A 21,978-nucleotide genomic window follows, 5' to 3' on the forward strand; every position below is an offset into this window, starting at 1 on the left:
AAGACATTTAATCCCCGAATTAAGACCTGTGTTCGATATTAGCAGGCTCCATTTACCGGGGAATCACCGTCTTCATCTGTTCTGGTCTACTTCTCGAAGCTTTCTCGCTTTAACCGTCTTGTGTGATTTTGCTTCCAACGTTGGAGAATTCTCCCCCCCGCCACCCACTCTCTTTTGTTTATTCATTGTTTTCCTCAGAGGGCACATTGTCTGCTCATTACACTGCTCAGTTCACTCTACATGTTTAGTAAACCGTTCTCCCATTCACAGAGGGTTGAAACCTCATTTGCGAATTTTACCACTGCTATTCTTTCACGCCGAATTTTAATTGCTTCCTTGAACCTTTCTCTTATTTTAGTCATTGCTTCTTTGATGTACAGCAATGACAGTAGGGAAGGAAGACTGCATCCCGGTTTTACTACGCTTTTAATCAGAACACCTGTCTCTTACTTTTCCATTTAGTAGTCACATCTTGCTCTCCTTGTACAATGGTTAGCTCCTTTCCCCCTTTCCCCCTCCACACACGTTTCCATTTCCCCTTGGTTCTTGTAAATACTGTGTATTACCAGTCTTTTACGAAAGTTTCCATGTAATTCCACATGCAAACAAGACTCGACAGCGTCAGCTTTAAGATTCGGACTGACCAACGATAGCACGATGGCTCGAATATTACAGTTTTTTTTTATTGTTATCAGACAACACAAATGTAAATATTTATCGAGTGCCTAGAAAGTGTGATTACTGATACAGCAGCGAACAGTCCAGATATGTTGAATATTACACCATCCCAACACTTCAACTAAATCTTCGTTGTCTACAGTCGTATTCTCTTCCCCAATAGGTGCGAGCTGTGACGCGGGACGAGTTCTTTCTTCTGTTCCTTGGAAACCGCCTGCATGGAGAGGAAGAGCGTGGTGCTGGAGGGGTGAGTACCGCAGATTCCGTACTCTTCCGTTATAGGAGTGGTCTGGAGGCAACTACTGGATATATCCGCCAGTCATTACATGTTAGCAGTGCAGACGGCGTCTTGCACCTATACAACGTTTTTTTCCTGGCCTATTTATTTTGCAGAGTAAACAAATGCGCCCTCGTCACTTTTATTAAGTGTCTGAGAAACACACGCTTAGTTTGCAAATATCTTTGTGCAGTTAGTGTTGCAATTTACTTTACGACTCAGTGAGGTCATAATCCTGATTGCCTAGCGCCATCTACAGAAGAATGCTGAAGAATGGATGGGTAAGCTGGTCAGCTAATTAGGAGGTATTGCAACGAATCAGGAAGACACTTACAATACAGTTTAATGGTGGAACTAATTGCAAATTATTAAGCTATGATAACTGTGGTCATGTAGAAAAGAACGTGTGTGGAGGGGGAAAGGAGCTAACCATTGTACAAGGAGAGCAAGATGTGACTACTAAAAACGGGTTAAAGCAAATGGGGCTCACCATGAGAGGCTTGCACATTTCTGTCTAGCTTTGAAAGTTGCATCGAACATGTATTCAAACTGAAGACAAATGAAACAATAATAACAGTGACACATACCCCACTGCATTACATAGCCGATCACTCACAAGTAAAGTGAAGCTAATAAAAATCACAGTGTTATAACTTCCAACAAAATTACACCCTAATAGCTTTTGTCTTGAAGTTAGTCCACGACAGAAAAAAAGAAACTGACGCCAAGTTTCTCGTTTAGATTCATATAGTCCGTAACACGAACCTTTCAATACGAAGGAAGCAACTTTAGATTACCACTAATTCTTATATCCTTGCCATACACATCTGTCGAGCACACCATTGCAAGACGGCGCTATTTCAAACTTCATAATTTTTTTCTCCAGGACACTGGTGGCGCCTGGTCTGCCTGCTGGACTAGTGTGGACACCGAGCCGTCCCGCTCTTCAGAGACACCACACCACGCTTCGCGTCCTCATCCTATTGGAGAGGGAAGACGATCTGGACGCCACACGGTACGTCCCCAAACAGCCGCCATTACTATTCGAATGCAGAATTCCAGTTGCAGTATACACGTAGACTGAGACGATAGCTTGTTCTCACTTCTCAGTTGGTACGACGAAGGGGAAGATAAACTGTAGTAATGGCATTGTAGGGCGGGAGATGTCTAGTGTTTGTTGAGTCTACCGATTCGATGACGCAGAATATATAGAACTTTCTTAACACAAGGTAATTGCTGCTTGCTAGTAACGCAGATGCAGTATCTGAAACTTCAACGTTTGTTGGTTCTGAAGGCTGCCAAACTATGGTTCCACACACTTTGCAAACAGTCAGGTGTTTTTCAGCAAAGAGGACGAAGCTCGTGGTTCTTGCATTACCTGTACTGTAGAGAATCAGCAGCATGTATTAAATTGCGTTGCATTTCGCTTGCTCTGGCCACTGTCTCACACCTTGTTTTGTGTATGCAGATCTTCCAACGCATCAGGAACCTATGCTGCCTGGGCGCCGGATACCAGGAGATGGAGGAGGACGTGGAAGAGGAGGAGCAGAGCCGAGCTGCGGTCCCAGACACTCTGCAGGTGAGGCCTCTCGTGTTATGTAGCTAATGACAGGGCAAACGGAACAGTGGCAACCTCATTGCATTTAACTCATCCACTAGTTACTAAACTCTGTCGCGTTTCCCTGGAACTCCAATAAGGCTTTGCTAAAATAGTTTATCCACTTGGATTTCACAAATTGTACGACTGGATTGGCAACTGTCCTCGAAAGTGTTCTTATAGCACCATTTTTTATTCACAAATGTAATGTTGGGTGTAAGTATCGATCAGCTAACTCAACTCTCTAATTTGCGTTTGTGTCCTAGACACTTCAGTCTTGCTTTGTGTGTGGCAGGGAGTTCTTCTGGTACCATTATCGCTTCATTATATTCTGTGCTGCTTTGCGAATGAAGTGTGGATGGATTGAATGTCTGCTAACCATTGAATCAGTTATATTTTTCCTAACTTTACCGCCCTTCTCATTTAGACCGGCGAGTGAGGCAGGAAAGCAAGAGAAAGTACTCACTACGTCAAAGTTCTTACTAATTTGCAGAAAAAATAGTGGCATCGTCTATTTTATAAGCAATTCCTTAAGTTGAAGCTTCTGCTTAGCAGTTAGAGACTTAATGTGCGTATTCTTCGTAAGCTTTCAGTTTACATTCACTGGTGACAATCAGAAGTGGTAAATCTGAATTTATCAATATACTCCACAACCCAGAGTGTGGTACATGGTGGAGTGTTCTTCCTAACAATGTTAACGAATATCTGTGAAAATTCGTTCTCGTGTTGAGTGAGGAAACGTGACTGTGTAGCCACCCCTGTGCCCTCCTAGTCCCTTGATCTGATGTTCTCTTTGTGATGTTGAAGACGGCATTATAATGTCGTACACTCCTATTCAGATAAAGGATCTCTAAATTAGCCAACAAAGTTTCAGGTGAAGTGCACTTTCTTTCGTCCAAAGAGTGACATTAAAGTTAGGCGTGCATCTCTGTTACTCTTTTCGTATGGGCTAAACCGACCTCTTCCCACCCTAGGAGTACGCTTCTGAATTCGTTATATGCGAGCAGACGTTCCTACTTCATGAGAACTCCTTTAACGCAAGAACAATACCGCGGAACTGTTATATCTAGTGCCTTTCGTGCAATGTTCCTTATGTATGCAGTGTATTTTCGCAGAACCGTTCCAAGAAGGCTTTGACCTCCATTTTCGTTGACCTACATTTTCGTTTGTTGATACTGATTGAAGTATTTATCCCACTCTGTATTGGTTCTTGTAATTACCTCTAAATTCTTATATGCCGAGACATGTCTAGTCGGGCAGAATTACGGCTACTTATCTATTTTATAGACATTATCTTGTATTTACGTTTAGTTAGAGAGTGCTGCCATTAGTACACCTAGTGGAAATTTTTTGTAATTATCTTTGCATTTCCTTAGGTTCACCACACGGTGATAGTGGCTTGTAGACACCTGATGCTGTTGATACCAGGCAATAATTCGGTTAGGTATATTGACAACATTACAGGTGCTGTTACGTCTGCTTGATTGACAACCTATGTCAATTTCGTTTCTGCGCAACATGATCCACACAGTATAAAGTACCAGGTTCCAGTAGTGAACTATTTAGCGAGTGAAAGACGTGTTTGCAAAACACTCCGTATGACCGTCTTGATAGTCACCCATGTAGAACAGTGTCTTAACAGCCACGAGCACACGAGCACACGAATGTCTGTGAACTGCCAAGTCGACTAACATGTGCTTTCGATAATTTGAAAATTAGAACAGCATTGTTACGACATTCACGCTAACTGATAGCCTTTGGAATTGACGCAATTTTTTGTCATTTACTTTGATACAATCCACTGAAGTGCGTAGACTGTTGCTTGGTGGCGAAATTCTCTATCTTCTTTATTCCGCCTGCAGGACGCTGGAGAGCCCCTACCACCCACCGCTGCGGCTCTCCCCATCGAAGCGTCCGGCACTTCTGAGCCGCCGACACGCCCGATACATCTGCGAGGGCGTCGACGTTCTCGTCGTCAACGGCGCCTCGTGCGGAAGCAATCTGGACCCGTGGCACCTCGGCTGAGAAGTCGCCGCCATTACTGCCTGTTTTTGCGATATCTGTTCTAATAACCAACCTTACAGTCTATTGTTGATGGGAGAAGATGTATGAAAGGGGGGGGGGTTGTACTGCCTTACTATTTAATAAAGTGTGCTGCACATTTAATACCGTCTCTCACATATTATTTATTCATTCAATTATTTATGCTTGCATCAAGTGTTTAACGCATCTGCTGGATTTTGGTATTGATGCGTGTGACCACTATTGGATCTTGCTGGATGTTGTGCTTGAAGGACAAAGTACCAGAACGGTCTCGTGTTCATTGTCGTAGAAAATCTCCAAAAAAATTCGATCCAGGAAATGCAAGCCCGTGAGCATTCTCAGGACAGCTAATGGTGATTGCTACATTATAATGGTTTAACACGAATCATTGATGAAATCTGGAAAAACAACCGTCTATCTCTCATTAGTCATCATAAGATAATGTCAGCTGCCACATAACACATTGAGAAACCATTATCTGACACACAAAAACATAGGACCTAAACTCTGTTGACCACAACCATGTTCACGCACGATATTGCTATTTTACACAAACAAAACGGGATGCGTAACTGAAATAGATTTGTGACACCAGAAACTGACATTCTGACTCCCAAAATGTGATAGTGTATGTGTCATTACTTGGCAGTGTTTGTTATTTGGTCTTAAGACAATTTTGTGTCAGCAATAGCTGTCAGTGTGTGGGTGTAATGGGTGACTACTGTTACCCCGAAAACACGCTTAATTTATGCCGCGTGGTAAAGAAGATCATTAAACAACCAAAATTGTAGTAAAAATTGTAACAATGCATGTTACCGCAAAAATTGCTAGAACCTATGTCACAGCAAAAATTGTAACAGCCTATATTTGTAGTAAAAATTGTAGCAATGCATGTTACCGCAAAAATTGCGAGAACCTATGTCGCAGCAAAAATTGTAAAAGCCTATGTTAGAGCCAACAAACTGCCTCTTGATAATGCCAAACTTTAACCGTAGATATACATGTCAAACATACACATTTTAACAGGAAGATTTATAAAGCGTAACAGTTTCCCAGTGTAACTGCTTTACAGTGGAACCATTGTCCTGTGTAAAAGCTCGCAGGGTAATTATTTCGCAGTATAAACATTTTCATGTGTAAGTGTTTTCCAGTGTAATCATCTGCTAATGATACCACTACATGAAGCTAAAGTCAGTGAAACATCCGTGATATTAAGGCATCACACTTAAGGGCTTCATGGTTAGTGCTCACCAGATAAGCGTGCTGACCTGAGGATATGACATCAGGAATGTGTATGATTTGCTTATTGGAACAAGTCTTGAGGAAACGGTTACACTGCAAAAGTTTAACCAGACTAAGTAACTCTTGAAAACACTTACACTGGCAAACGAATACACTCCAAAACAGTACCACTGGAAACGGCACACCATTTAATGGTTACACTGGAAAATGGTACAATGGAAAATGGTTGTACTAGATGAATCTTGCACTGGAAAATTGTTGCATTAGAAAGCAGTGACACTATAAAATAGTAACAATGCAAAAGTTTACACTTGAAAAATGTTTTACCAGAAATGGTTACAATGAAAACCAGGTTCACTGTCAATGGTTACGCTGGAAAATGATTACAGGGGGAACAGTTACACTGGAAAATGTCTATGCTGGAAAATGTTTACACTGATAAAGGCTTTACTCTGGAAGATGTTTATGTGGAAAAGTGGGTATAATGGAAAATTTTTACACTGAATACAGTTACACTGGGAAACAGTTACACTACAAAATGGTTGCACTGGAAAATGATTGCACTGGCAAATGATTGCATTGGAAAATGGTTGCACTGGAAATGGTTACACTGAAAAGGTGTACACGAAAATAGTTACAATGGAAAGTACTTATACTGGAAAATACCTAGACTAAATTACTGTTACACGGGAATACAGCCGCGTGAGAGTAGCCGAGCAGTCGGGGGCGCTGCAGTCGTGGACTGTGCGGCTGGTCCCGGCAGAGGTTCGAGTCCTCCCCCGGGCATGGGTGTGTGTGTTTGTCCTTAGGATAATTTAGGTTAAGTACTGTGTAAGCTTAGGGACTGATGACCTTAGCAGTTAAGTCCCATAAGATTTCAAACACATTTGAACATTTTGAACTGGAATACAGCTTCCCTGGAGAACAGTTACACTGGAAAATAGTTAAAGTGGAAGTGGTTTACCAGACTAAAGGCAACATTGGAAATAAGTAACATGATTACACTGGAAATGGTAAGGCGGAAGAAATTTAGACTGGAAAATGGTTACACTGGAAAGGGGTACATCTGGAAATGTGACGTTTTAGAAACAGTCAAACTGGAAAACCATTACACTTTAACACATATACAGAAAATGGCGGAAAAATCTACCTCAGTACTCATTTACACTGTAAAACAGTTACACTGGAAAATGCTTACACCGTGAATTAATTACTCTGGCAAATGTTTTGAGTAGGAGAAAGTTACACTAAAAAATTGTTCACTGCAGAACGCTACATTGGAAAACAGTTATGTTGATATACAATTACAGTGGAAAATGGCTGCATTGGAAATGGTTACACTGCGAGAGGACACAGTGGGAAAATGTTAGTGTAGAAACTGCTTCAGGGAAGACTGGTTACTCTGGAACTGATTAGACCGTAGAAAGGTTTACACTGAAAATAATTATACTGGAAAATGTTTATATTGCAAATTGGTTACAGCAAAAAATGGTTAATCTAGAAGAGGTTACAATGGAAGAAGGTTACACTGTATAACATTAAAGGTATTTTTTTAAATTAGTGTAATATTATATTTATCAGTTTTGTTGGTGTCAAAGCTTCTGAAATGGTAAAATGGTGCATAGAAAATTTTTACTTGCGGATAATGAAATTAAATATTCCGCCAACCAGCATCAGATTCCCATCAGACCGACGAGAACGTTGACCAACGGCATTGTTTAGAGGCCAGTGATCGGTCTCAAATTTACGCAGTTTGCGTAATTACATTGCGAGGAAACTGATAATGACGACCGCTGAAAGAGATCTCAGGGACGCTGAAATAATAGTCTGGTAACAGCAGCATAATAATTTGATATGCGGAATTAATGAAAAAGGAAAGTAGGTTGTTAATTTAAATATGGTTATTGTAATTAAATTAGCATAACTATTCAATCAAATATTATAGACGCGAGAGCGATTCTTACGTTTTGTGAAATAGCCAGCGAAAACAAACGCGAGAGACTGAAAGCTCACTGCTCCTGCTTTTATACAATCCAAAAACAAATTACGTCGACTGCCTTCCACTTGCGTTACAGTATCGATACAAAAATATTTCTCTGGAACATTCTTTACCGTAACAGCAAAAAAGTACCTTCCTTACATTAATCGTGACCATTTCGCCTTACTTTACAGCTTTAATTACACAGAGAAAATTTATTGGTAATATATTTTAGCCTTCATTAAAAGATTGGGCGTTATTCTATTAATTATTCAAGAAAGTGACATGTCATTGACTACTCGAACATTTGTTTCCTATTTTGTCCTTAAAAATACAAAACGAGGGTTCAACTGGAGTAAGATTAGTATGCATTGTGAGGTGTAAATAAATATCATATTCCAACAGAATCACTAATAAAATACACTGTCCATTTGGCAGTTCTTTTAGAGAAAATGTTTGGTTCATACACTATACACTTTATTGTCTTTGTGTACATGTTTTTTAAAGTTTATTCAAATACATTTGTCATTTAGAAAATCTTCATAAAGGTTTAGTCAATATACAGAAATTCAGTACTGCAGACATAAGTTCTGCCTGAGTTTGCTATCTCTTTTCCTTACTTACTGATTTTTTTAAATAAAAATCTTTACGCAATTGTCTGTAGCTACGAAACACGCGCGGCGCGTCCGATTGACACAACAGACTTTCTCGATCTGGCGCGCTCTGTTGAGGAGGCGGGACCGTCAGTTCGTGTGGTGACCTCTGGTGACGATTCCAGAAAACCCGCTGCCCAGCAAATGCCCATCGTAGCTGGAACGCGTGGAAAGGGCTCTGGTGGCTGGCCACGCCGCCATTCGTGCTTGCTCCACACAAGTGACGACCGGCTGCGGCCGTTGATACATGCAGATCAAAGCAAAGCAGTATCAGCTCTACAAAAATTAGTACTGTATCGCATATCTGCCCTACAGAAAAATTTGATTAGTACAATGGGTTTCACTTTCATTATTGTCTAGCATTTGTATTGTTCTTGCGATCCAGGTTTCCAGTTTATCTGTAGGAAACTTTATTTATCACTAGTTTGTAGTTGGCACCACTGTCTACAGATCATGGAGTATTTTCGAACTAAATGTGTTGAGATCTTGACTGCTGGCTTAACAAACGGTACTCGTCTAGGCTTTGTAGTGTTCACCACAGGTATTTCAAGAACGTCTCTGCAGAGCCATTGATTACAATTGTTTTAAAAAAAAATCATTCAGTGTATAACTGCGAAGTTTGTGTGCAGCGACAATTAGGCATGCTTTCACACATGTTTGTTTGTTGACGAGGAAGCTTTTTATTTGTTCATTATCTCGGGTCTAGTGCAGCAGGGGATGCAACCCGTCGGCTTTGAACAATCACGTCATTCCTTAGTCATAGATTGTAATGTCTTCACTTCGAGGCATAGATAATAAAGCAGTTCTGTGTTCTAATAAGCACTATCATTAAAATAATTGAATGTTAATCTAAAAGCGATCGCTTGATATTCGGTACATCATTAAACGTGTGATTTAATTAACTTAATTGTTTGTTTTTTATTCGGCCGGTACTTAATATTTTTCGTAATGATATTGAGGTAATGTGGATTATTAATTTAGAATGTTGAGAAACAAAGGAATGTGAGAGAGATAAACATTGTTCTTGTCAAAAGCCGAGAAGCGATTCTTCTTAGTGTTGTAGCTCCCTTCAGTAGCTGATAAGTGTTTTTTGGCTTTTAAAAAAAAATCTCACGAGATAGAATAAACTGATCCTACTTTATTAAGCAATCAATAAAAAAACTAAACTAAAACATAACAGCAAAAGCTGTTTAGTTAAGTTAAAAGTTTAGCTATTTTTATCTTGCCCCCTATATTTCATATATTCCCCACAAACCTCCCTACAAAACGAGTACCAGTCTACTACGGTATGTACAGCAAAAGCTGTTATGGTTTAGTTTAGTTTTTTTATTGATTGCTTATTAAAGTAGGATTAGTTTATTCTATCTCGTGAGATTTTTTTTTAAAGCCAAAAAACACTTATCAGCTACTGAAGCATCTGTATCTTAGGATCAGTTTATTCTATCTAGTGAGATTTTTTTTAAAAAAGCCAAAAAACACTTATCACCTACTGAAGCATGTGTATATTCTAATGGGAGCGGGAGTTCCGACTCCTGGGGAGGTGGGTGGGTGTTATGCATGGCTAATCTATTCTATTTGCAGTTTACCATTTTCGCTTTTGCTGTTATGTTTCAGTTTAGTTTTTTTTATTGATTGCTTAATAAAGTAGGATCAGTCTATTCTATCTCATGAGATTTCTTTTTTAAAGTCAAAAAACACTTATCAGCTACTGTGCCTTGGACGCTAATAGTATCCCATTCATTACTTGAGCTATATAGCTATACGCAACATTTTTATCTTGCCCCCTATATTTCATATATTCCCCACAAACCTCCCTACAAAACGAGTACTAGTCTACTACGGTATGTTTACTGACACGACACTCATGCACACACAGCCATACAGGATATCTTAAACACCAACAATATGTTATTTTCATTATGTCTCTGAGGGCGAGCTTAGATTTCTCGAACCACGTCCCTTGACTAATGGACCGCCACAACCGATCTTTGCTGCAGCGCCATACGAATAAGTCGTGAGTACGGCGACTCGATACACTCGTAAGGTGCATATGTTCGCCGCACTCACGACATTGAACGTATTCCGCTATGAGACCACACATTTGCAGGAAGCAAATTGTGGTCAACATATCTTGGCCCATAACTTCCCTTAAATCGTCCAGATTCATAGCGGTAGACTAATCCATTCCTATAAACGAAAATAAGACACTACAAATTGTTCTATAATAAAAAATTAATAATCCACATTACCTCAATATCATTACGAAAAATATTAAGTACCGGCCGAATAAAAAACAAACAATTAAGTTAATTAAATCACACGTTTAATGATGTACCGAATATCAATCGATCGCTTTTAGATTAACATTCAATTATTTTAATGATAGAGCTTATTAGAACACAGAACTGCTTTGTTATCTATGCCTCGAAGTGAAGACATTACGATCTATGAAAAAGGAATGACGTCATTGTTCAAAGCCGACGGGTTGTATCCCCTGCTGCACTAGACCCAACACACGTGTATATAATTATATTATTTTATTTGACCTATGTATTCCTTTATTGCATTGAGAAAATTTATATCACTTCGAGGGTATCCTCAGGCAGATAAATTATTTATAGTAATGTTAATAACATATGTTCATCGTATTTAAATTCCTTTTATAGCGTTATCTGTCAATGCTAAAGTGTTGTTAAGGCATCCAGGAATTCCCCGAAAATGACAGATCACGTTCTTCTTTCATTAGTGAGTAATAAGACACATTTAACAGCTGTAAGTGATTAATTGATTAGGAAGTATTCTCAACAATTCTACCCATCGCTGTACTTATGTATGAATGGAATTACATGTTTATAATAGCGTGACTTTGGAGCAGTGATGATGGTATCTAATAAACCTTTTACATGACCTTAGTACTATATATCAGAGAGAGTATTACGCTTCCTCATTGTCTCCAACAAGTTAGGTTACTTTCTGATGAAAGTTCTTCGTCGTATGTAAATAGATATGATCTTCCTTTTTGGTTATTTCTTTATAAATTCTGGTTTTAATGATAAGTAACAGTTTGGCGATGAAAAACAACTAATTGAACATAGGGTAACGGCTATATTATTATTAAAAAAATATGTGGAACATATATACGGGTATATAAACAGTCTGCACATCATGTAGCAACAAGCTATAAAAACAAATAACTCTCAGCACTGTTCCTTAATTTCTTATCTTAACTCTTCGAACACCTTACGACTCTGTGGTTGAGGCAGTAAGTCAATATGTTGGCCTGGCCTTCCTAGAAGTTTAATTTTTATCTACATCTACATCTATACTCCGCGAGCCACCTTACGGTGTGTGGCGGAGGGTACTTATTGTACCACTATCTGATCCCCCTTTCCCTGTTCCATTCACGAATTGTGCGTGGGAAGAACGACTGCTTGTAAGTCTCCGTATTTGCTCTAATTTCTCGGATCTTTTCGTTGTGATCATTACGCGAGATATATGTGGGCGGTAGTAATATGTTGCCCATCTCTTCCCGGAATGTGCTCTCTCGTAATTTCGATAATAGTCAGTTTGTTATCCTGCTAGATGAACTTCCGTGGAATTTCTATATGTTACTTCTCCCTGTCATTTTTTTCTTCATAGGTGTTCTTTAACGTATGTATGACAGCTTGATTGTCAGCGCATTGTTGTCACAATTCTTTCAGAGCTGGAATTCGAAGTTCTTGTCCAAAGTTTCGTATCCAACATATAGACAGATCGAGGAGACGGTGGATTGGTATTCTGTTTCAGCTATTGAAGTTGTCATTAGACGTTCCTTTCGAGCATGCCATACAATAGGTCCTTTTCCAAGATAAGAACTCCATTGGTGGAGCATCTAGTTGGGATATCATCTCTATAATTAGAATAACAATAGGAAGGTGGTGTGTAACGTTCATCAAAGAATATAGCACAACTGATAATTAATTTTACGTACTGAAAAATTCCATCTACCGTTTTACAGTGACTATCCATTCATTTATATCCAAATCTTTCTGAGTATTTAATAATAAAATCAAATGTATGGGCGAGATGTTGTTGCAATGTACAGCAGACTCCCCATAGTTTCTCATTAGTGCTAAGTCCTTACCAATGGCTCATCGCTGACGAGATTTTGTTCATCTGTCACCATTATATGCTCAGTAGCCGTACCTGCTGCTTTTAAACAGTAAAACTAAAACTGTCTTGAGAATTTCTTTCTATACATAGGTTGATATCCTAAAATTCCCGATGAACTTATTTTAATTTACGTTTCAAGATATGACAAATGTTATTTCAAACTCCTGGTTCAGCTTGTTCATAACTTCAGGAAAACCATCTGCACTCCTTCCAGTAAACAGCCCATCATCAAGAAAAAATGTTATGATGATACTTCCGACTTCTTTAAATCTGACGTAAAGATCACTGTCAGTGGTAACAAAACTTAATGTCATTACATAACTTGAGAATTTCTCATTCTAGCTGCCACTTTACCTAATGGTTTTCTGCTGAGTAGATACAGCATCCCATATCAACAAACCTGTTGTGAGTTTAATTGATGTTGCTCTCACCTTAGGTAATTAGGCTATCCGCGTCTCTGTTTAAATACATTTGGTAGAAGCAGTCATAAGGTCTATCAGCGCACGTTTGCTTTCATCCCCAGCAACTAACTCGCTGCAAAAAAAATCTTTAGCTGTGAACCTTTAGTTATACAGTCCATGCATTGGCTAGAATTGCCAGTTAATAAAATGCACAGTATTATTAAATAAAAGATAAACGAATAACTTACAAAATCTTCGTCAAGTTCTCAACGAAAAGTCCTCAGAATCGGCCACTTGAGCGCACCACTCAAAAAGTGTGTGTCTCCACTTGATCTGACTCAACCTGACCACCTCACAAACTTAACTAGTATATTACAATAATATTTAAATAAGGAATAACTCGCCTTCATACGGGATACGTTACATACCTGCATTTAATGTGGCAGATTAGTTCGATAACTTGGTACATTCAGTCACTTCGTATCTGACATACATAACATAATAAATAAATACATACTATAATAAACAAAATTTATTACTTACATGTCAGAACCATAACGTAAGCATCTTTTTAGTTAAGTATTGAACACCATGTATCTGCTAGTGTGTCATAATCTATCATCAGCTTAATTTTACTAACTGTAACAAGAATTATAAAAAAAACGGAATATTTATTAAATTAGCAGATAAACATAAATCATATAAATTTAGCAAACATTCGAGACAACTCGACTTACACTCATTTGAAATCACATTTTGCTTGGAGCATTTCTTCGTAGCACTTCACTATCACAAAGACAGCGCACGATCGGTGTTCTGTCATCAAATTTTAGATCGTTCGCAGTCCAGCCACCTCTGCAGAAACTCATGATCCACTTTGCCGGCCGGTGTGTCCGAGCGGTTCTAGGCGCTTCAGTCTGGAACCGTGCGACCGCTACGGTCGCAGGTTCGAATCCTGCCTCGGGCATGGATGTGTGTGATACCCTTAGGTTAGTTAGGTTTAAGTAGTTGTATGTTCTAGGGGACTGATGACTTCAGATGTTATGTCCCATAGTGCTCAGAGCCATTTAAACCATTTTGAACCATAATCCACTTGGCCGCGTACTGTGTCGAACGATGCGTCAATCTGCGGCTCCCGTCAGTGCTGGAGGTTGATAGCTATCGAAATACATCTGTGGTATGGCTGCCAACAATGGTATAGCTTCCCTAATGCCTATAGATTCGGCGCTGAACTCCCTTCCCAATAGAATCGATTCATTCACAGACAGTTTAGCAAGAAAAAAATTGATTTATAGTACTAGCCAAACACACTTAATTCATACTTGTTTTGTAAATCAAACTGCCTTTCCCTGCTGCTATAGCCAAATACCAATTGCTATAGCAGCAGGAAAAGGCAGTTTGATTTACAAAACGAGTATTTATATGCTTGCTGCGGAGGATGGCCACACAAACAAGCGTGTCACACTTAATTCAGTTCGGCAATTCAAACACCTTGTCTATGCTCCCAATAGAAAACATGTCTTTCGTACCATTAAATGTGTTCAGCACCATAAGTCAGCTAAAATTTTATCTTAAAATTTTATTATTTCTTTGGTTTCTTGAGTCTCTAAACCAACCAACCAATCTTTTACTGTATGTAAAAAGAATTTCTAAAGAAAACTGAAACTACTCTGGACATAATACTCCCTTTTGATTTTAAGTCAGCGGTTAGCTCTATCATGAAATCAGCAAATGCTTACTGACATTTGCGCTGAAATACCATTTACCCCTAGAGCTTGACTCTCGTGGACACATTCTAACATTCTGCGTGGTGTCTGTTTGTTCTATATAGTGTCTCCCTACCACTTTCGCGCAACGACGCTCTGAGCGTGTTTTTTAGGGAATTGGCTAGTTTGAACCTGGGACCTGTTGCTGGTAAGGAGACGCCAGACCACACGTGACATGTAGAGTTCAGAAGAGTTCAGTGAGACTAGCGATGATATAACCAAATACTTAATGATTCAGTGTCAGCTCCACTGCACTCCCTGTAAAAGAATCTTAATACTAACTAAATTTAGTGGAAGGGGTTCAAGGCCTTCCTATTTTTAGTTAGCTGGTAAAATAACTTCGAAAAAGAAGTTAAGTTTACCATTGGAAATTGTATTCTACTCACAAAACATTGTTTATAAATTGCACTATTTATAAAAGGAAATGTTTTAATGCAGGATGGAAAAAAACCAACTGCGTTCAACAAAAATGTGAACGAATATTCCCTCAGTGGGTTTCCAAGTTCTACAATGGATCGAAGGATGACCTATGCCATATCACATCTATAATCTAGGTTTAAATTAAATTTCACAAGAGAGGTTCCAGTCCGGAACCACGCTGCTGCTACTGTCGCATGTTCGAATCCTACCTCAGGCATGGATGTGTCTGTGATGTGCTTAGTTTGGTTGGGCTTAAGTAGTTCTATGGGACTGATGACCTCAGATGTTAAGTCCCATAGTGCTCAGAGCCATTTGAACCATTTTGAATAATATAATTATGGTTCAAATGGCTCTGAGCACTATGGGACTTAACATCTGAGGTCATGAGTCCCATAGATTTAGAACTACTTAAACCTAACTAACCTAAGGACATCATACACATCCATGCTCGAGTCAGGATTCTAACCTGCGACCGTAGCAGCTGAAGCGCCTAGAACCGACGGCCAACACAGCCGGCTGAATAACATAATTATGTGATATTGTTTGATGGACTGAGACCTACATGTGAATCGAATAGAATGTACTGGTTCGTAATCAAACAAGAGAGATGAATCGATGTGCCCATAACGTGTTAGCGACTGTGGATGCGAATGGGACTACGAATTCCAGAAATGAATTAGCGTGCAGTATAATTGTGGAGTACCCGTGGTCTAGGGTAGCGTCTTTGATTCATAATCAAAACGTCTTCGGTCCCGGGTTCGATCCCCGCCACTGCCTAAATTTTGATAAATAATCAGCATTGGCGGGCGAAAACTTCCGGCATAAGAAGTCAGCCTCATTTTGCCAACGGCCTTGTCAAACAGGGCGGAGGAGCGGATAGAGGTTCAGGGTACTCTCTTGTCGTAGGGGTGGGAAATTGCCCATAAAGGCGGAAGAATCAGCAATGATCAGCGACATGAGGATGCAGAAGGCAATGGAAACCACTGCATTAAAGACAAGTAACGTGTATCCACAGGACATGTGGCCTGTAATTGAAGAAGTGTCATGATGATCTCTCCATTGGCAAAAGATTCCGGAATAGTCCCCCATTCGGATCTCCGGGAGGGGACTGCCAAGGGGGAGGTTACCATGAGAAAGAAATTGAACAATCAACGAAAGCATAACGTTCTACGAGTCGCGGCGTGGAATGTCAGAAGCTTGAACGTGGTAGGGAAACTAGAAAATCTGAAAAGGGAAATGCAAAGGCTCAATCTAGATATAGTAGGGGTCAGTGAAGTGAAGTGGAAGGAAGACAAGGATTTCTGGTCAGATGAGTATCGGGTAATATCAACAGCAGCAGAAAATGGTATAACAGGTGTAGGATTCGCTTTGAATAGGAAGGTAGGGCAGAGGGTGTGTTATTATGAACAGTTCAGTGACTGGGTTGTTCTAATCAGAATCGACAGCAGACCAACACCGACAACGATAGTTCAGGTATACATGCCGACGTCGCAAGCTGAAGATGAACAGATAGAGAAAGTGTATGAGGATATTGAAAGGGTAATGCAGTATGTAAAGTGGGACGAAAATCTAATAGTCATGGGCGACTGGGATGCAGTTGTAGGGCAAGGAGTAGAAGAAAAGGTTACAGGAGAATATGGGCTTGGGACAAGGAATGAAAGAGGAGAAAGACTAATTGAGTTCTGTAACAAGTTTCAGCTAGTAATAGCGAATACCCTGTTCAAGAATCACAAGAGGAGGAGGTATACTTGGAAAAGGCCGGGAGATATGGGAAGATTTAAATCAGATTACATCATGGTCAGACAGAGATTCCGAAATCAGATACTGGATTGTAAGGCGTATCCAGGAGCAGAGATAGACTCAGATCACAATATAGTAGTGATGAAGAGTAGACTGAAGTTCAAGACATTAGTCAGGAAGAATCAATACGCAAAGAAGTGGGATACGGAAGTACTAAGGAATGACGAGATACGTTTGAAGTTCTCTAACGCTATAGATACAGCAATAAGGAATAGCGCAGTAGGCAGTACAGTTGAAGAGGAATGGACATCTCTAAAAAGGGCCATTACAGAAATTGTGAAGGAAAACATAGGTACAAAGAAGGTATCTGCGAAGAAACCATGGGTAACAGAAGAAATACTTCAGTTGATTGATGAAAGGAGGAAGTACAAACATGTTCCACGAAAATCAGGAATACAGAAATACAAATCGCTGAGGAATGAAATAAATAGGAAGTGCAGAGAAGCTAAGACGAAATGGCTGCAGGAAAAATGTGAAGGCATCGAAAAAGATATGATTGTCGGAAGGACACACTCAGCATACAGGAAAGTCAAAACAACCTTTGGTGACATTAAAAGCAACGGTGGTAACAATGAGAAAGCAACGGGAATTCCACTGTGAAATTCATCGTGATGACTGGGTGTTGTCTGATGTCCTTAGGTTGGTTAGGTTTAAGTAGTTCTAAGTTCTAGGGGACTGATGACCGTAGATGTTAAGTCCCATAGTGCTCAGAGCCATTTTTTTGTTAAATTCAGAGGAGAGAGCAGATAGGTGGAAAGAATACATTGAAAGCCTCTATGAGGGTGAAGATTTGTCTGATGTGATGGAAGAAGAAACAGGAGTCGATTTAGAAGACATAGGGGATTGTAGCGTTAAATGGTTCTTTTTTTTTTGCTTTTCGTATCTAACCAAATATAACATTGATGATGATAAATTATGGCAATGTTTGCCGACAAGATAAAGAATGCAACCTTTTAACACTAGATTGCGTACTCACGGCAGTTACCCTTGGCCGTTTTTTTTTTTTTTTTTTTGGTACGACTTGGAAAGAGAGAAAAATTAATGATCAACGATGCGTCGGTTCTCGATTGTGTTCAGGAGACGTACAGATTGATTGCGTGAAAATAGTTTCTCAAATGACCTCTTAACCCGGATTGCTTTCACGCAATCAGACTCTTCAAACTCTTCCTAAGGGACCTATTTGAATAACAAAAAAAAAAAAAAATGCAAAACAGTGAAATTTTGTAAAAAAAGTTGTCAGATCGGAAACTGAACACATTAATGATCTCCCAAATACAATCGAGACACCGCGATAAAGAGCGAACCTGTAACAAAGTTCATTTAAACATAAACATTATTTGTGGTTAATTTAAAGAAAAGAATAAGCATAGATTTTCTGTACAGTGAAGCATCAATATATTCTCAAAGAACAAAGGCGTTAAACTACAAACATTAACAAATTTACAATGAATACAAAACTTACATTTTTATGTTTTTCTCATACATGGAACAGTCCAACAATCGCTGCTTTCGTATGTGTAATATTTTGTAAAAATTAAATGTCCTGGCGTGCGCGTAAGGATTTTTTATCGTCACAAAGTTTACAAAAGCGTTTTTTTGGTGATAACGTGGTTTTTCACACTAAATGAAATATAACTTGTAGCGGTGCTACACAACACGTCTTAACAAGTCGGCGACCAAACATCAAAGGTAATGAAGTACATGTTAAAATATCGGCGACCAGAAGTACAACTAAGTATAAAGACTCTAGAATTTTCCTAACAAATGATAAATTGTTCTTTCTTCTGTTTCGCAGCTTCTTGCTATCAAGCGCTGCGGCAGTGATTTTAAACATCTGCGCCCAGCGAGTCATAGTGTTTAAAAGTACCTTTTAAACGCTGGCCGCGCGTCTTGGTATAGGCGCACGTTATAAACAGATTTCGTTTCTTTACTCTCACGTTGTCATACTTAGTATCATTACAAACTCTAGCTCGATGGCTGTCCTTTTCTCATATGCAAAATGTCTGAAATCCAATAATATCACATTGCTTCCCGCGTGAGGAGCGATGACTCCGTCAGGATCATCGCGACTCACGTGTAGTCGTGATATTATTGCTTTCGTGAATCAAGTTAGTATTACTTGCAAAAATTCTTTACAATAGATTTTCCACACTACATCAGGCAAAGTAGTTAACATACAGAGTATCAGGTAAGTATATTCGTACGACTGAAGTTTATAGTAATTTGTCCATAGGGTAACTACTTGATAATTGAACTGTGCTCTTCTAATGTAATGTACAAGGATAACAAATGTTCATTTCTCGGCAAAAGATAATGAAATTAAGATAAAGATACACATACATAGATACATTATACATCGCTTAATAAATATTAAAAAATAACAAAGAAATAAATTACTTGACTTCGCAGGAAGTCTGGGTGTTTTGTGCACACGTGGAAAAAATATGTTACAAAAAATTGACATTCTTGTTTTACAATGACATATTACAGGAATATTTTTGTCGTTGTTTCGTCGAAGATTTCTTGCAGTAAATACGTAGCACTTTACTTATTTGTGGCTTTCATGACCTGCAAAAAAAAAAAAAAAATCTTTTACTACACTTGGGTAGGTAAGAGTTGCACTGGGAGTGGTAGAACTTCGGGTATAAATGATAGCACTGCACTTGAGTGGGGAAATTGATTACACTTTCACAGTGGAGGAAAAGTAGGGCATCACTTTCACTCTGGAAGTTGGAGTAGTTGTCGGGGTGTGATGTTGCGTTGGAAATAAGTCGTGGGTCAGGAACTGGAAGATTGGTTCTGCAACATGTTGAGCCGTATGGTGGCGGTCTCTATTTCGCCTGACACATGTCCGTGCTTCCATTTATGTTTTCGTACATGAAAAATACAGAAAAAAATCTGTATTAGAATGTGCTTACTTACTAATAACTTAGTCTAAAAGAAAATTGGATTAGGTAAGGATAACAATTGTTTATGTACATAAGGTCTCATTCTCTTAGGAATGCTTAGTTCTCATATTTGTCTATTTTTCTGGTTTTATTTGGTTCGACACGTTTTCGTCATTACTCGGCCTGGTCAGTAAATTCGGTAGCAATTGTCAAAAACGAGCTTAAGACTCTTCCGATTAGTGTCTTTATAATTTCACAAGGTACATGAGTGCTTAATTTATTGCTTTATCATATTTTATTTTGAATGCATTTCAAACACACTTGGCATCCACGCTCGTTGTCCAAAGAAAAATTGATTGTTGAGCGCTCAGGGTACACAGTGTTACGTCCGTTGGTCACAATCACGTGATAATAACTTGACAGTTGCACAAAGCTAGCAGCAGTATTCTGCGGAAGCAGAGCGTGTGGTGTCTACTAGCCGTGGTGTGAGTTTTTACACAGTTTTTCATCGACTCTGGATTACGGAAGCAGCCAGATGCGGCGACTCCCGCAGCTGTTTCGAAGAATGTGTCCGTGGAAAGGCGTACAGTACCGTTTGTGGTAAGTACAACACTCTTCACTTTCACTCTTCGTCTTTCTACATCGTGGTTTCGTGGTACAAGTACTTATAACATTACTTCACACGTGTCCGTGGAGTTATCACCTTTTCAGTTCACACGTTATTATTAATTCGTGTTCACATTTATTTGGTCGTCATGTTAAGGTTCACACACACCACTTTTATACGTGTCCATTAATTACTTGTCTATAGTCGGTTCACACGAAGCAGCATATACGTGTCCATTTATTACTGACTGCATTATTACTACAAAATACAGTTAACATTTAGTATATACACTCCTGGAAATTGAAATAAGAACACCGTGAATTCATTGTCCCAGGAAGGGGAAACTTTATTGACACATTCCTGGGGTCAGATACATCACATGATCACACTGACAGAACCACAGGCACATAGACACAGGCAACAGAGCATGCACAATGTCGGCACTAGTACAGTGTATATCCACCTTTCGCAGCAATGCAGGCTGCTATTCTCCCATGGAGACGATCGTAGAGATGCTGGATGTAGTCCTGTGGAACGGCTTGCCATGCCATTTCCACCTGGCGCCTCAGTTGGACCAGCGTTCGTGCTGGACGTGCAGACCGCGTGAGACGACGCTTCATCCAGTCCCAAACATGCTCAATGGTGGACAGATCCGGAGATCTTGCTGGCCAGGGTAGTTGACTTACACCTTCTAGAGCACGTTGGGTGGCACGGGATACATGCGGACGTGCATTGTAATGTTCGAACAGCAAGTTCCCTTGCCGGTCTAGGAATGGTAGAACGATGGGTTCGATGACGGTTTGGATGTACCGTGCACTATTCAGTGTCCCCTCGACGATCACCAGTGGTGTACGGCCAGTGTAGGAGATCGCTCCCCACACCATGATGCCGGGTGTTGGCCCTGTGTGCCTCGGTCGTATGCAGTCCTGATTGTGGCGCTCACCTGCACGGCGCCAAACACGCATACGACGATCATTGGCACCAAGGCAGAAGCGACTCTCATCGCTGAAGACGACACGTCGCCATTCGTCCCTCCATTCACGCCTGTCGCGACACCACTGGAGGCGGGCTCCACGATGTTGGGGCGTGAGCGGGAGACGGCCTAACGGTGTGCGGGACCGTAGCCCAGCTTCATGGAGACGGTTGCGAATGGTCCTCGCCGATACCTCAGGAGCAACAGTGTCCCTAATTTGCTGGGAAGTGGCGGTGCGGTCCCCTACGGCACTGCGTAGGATCCTACGCTCTTGGCGTGCATCCGTGCGTCGCTGCGATCCGGTCCCAGGTCGACGGGCACGTGCACCTTCCGCCGACCACTGGCGACAACATCGATGTACTGTGGAGACCTCACGCCCCACGTGTTGAGCAATTCGGCGGTACGTCCACCCGGCCTCCCGCATGCCCACTATACGCCCTCGCTCAAAGTCCGTCAACTGCACATACGGTTCACGTCCACGCTGTCGCGGCATGCTACCAGTG

Source organism: Schistocerca nitens, chromosome 5 (assembly GCF_023898315.1).
Source record: "Schistocerca nitens isolate TAMUIC-IGC-003100 chromosome 5, iqSchNite1.1, whole genome shotgun sequence".
Lineage (NCBI taxonomy): Eukaryota > Metazoa > Arthropoda > Insecta > Orthoptera > Acrididae > Schistocerca > Schistocerca nitens.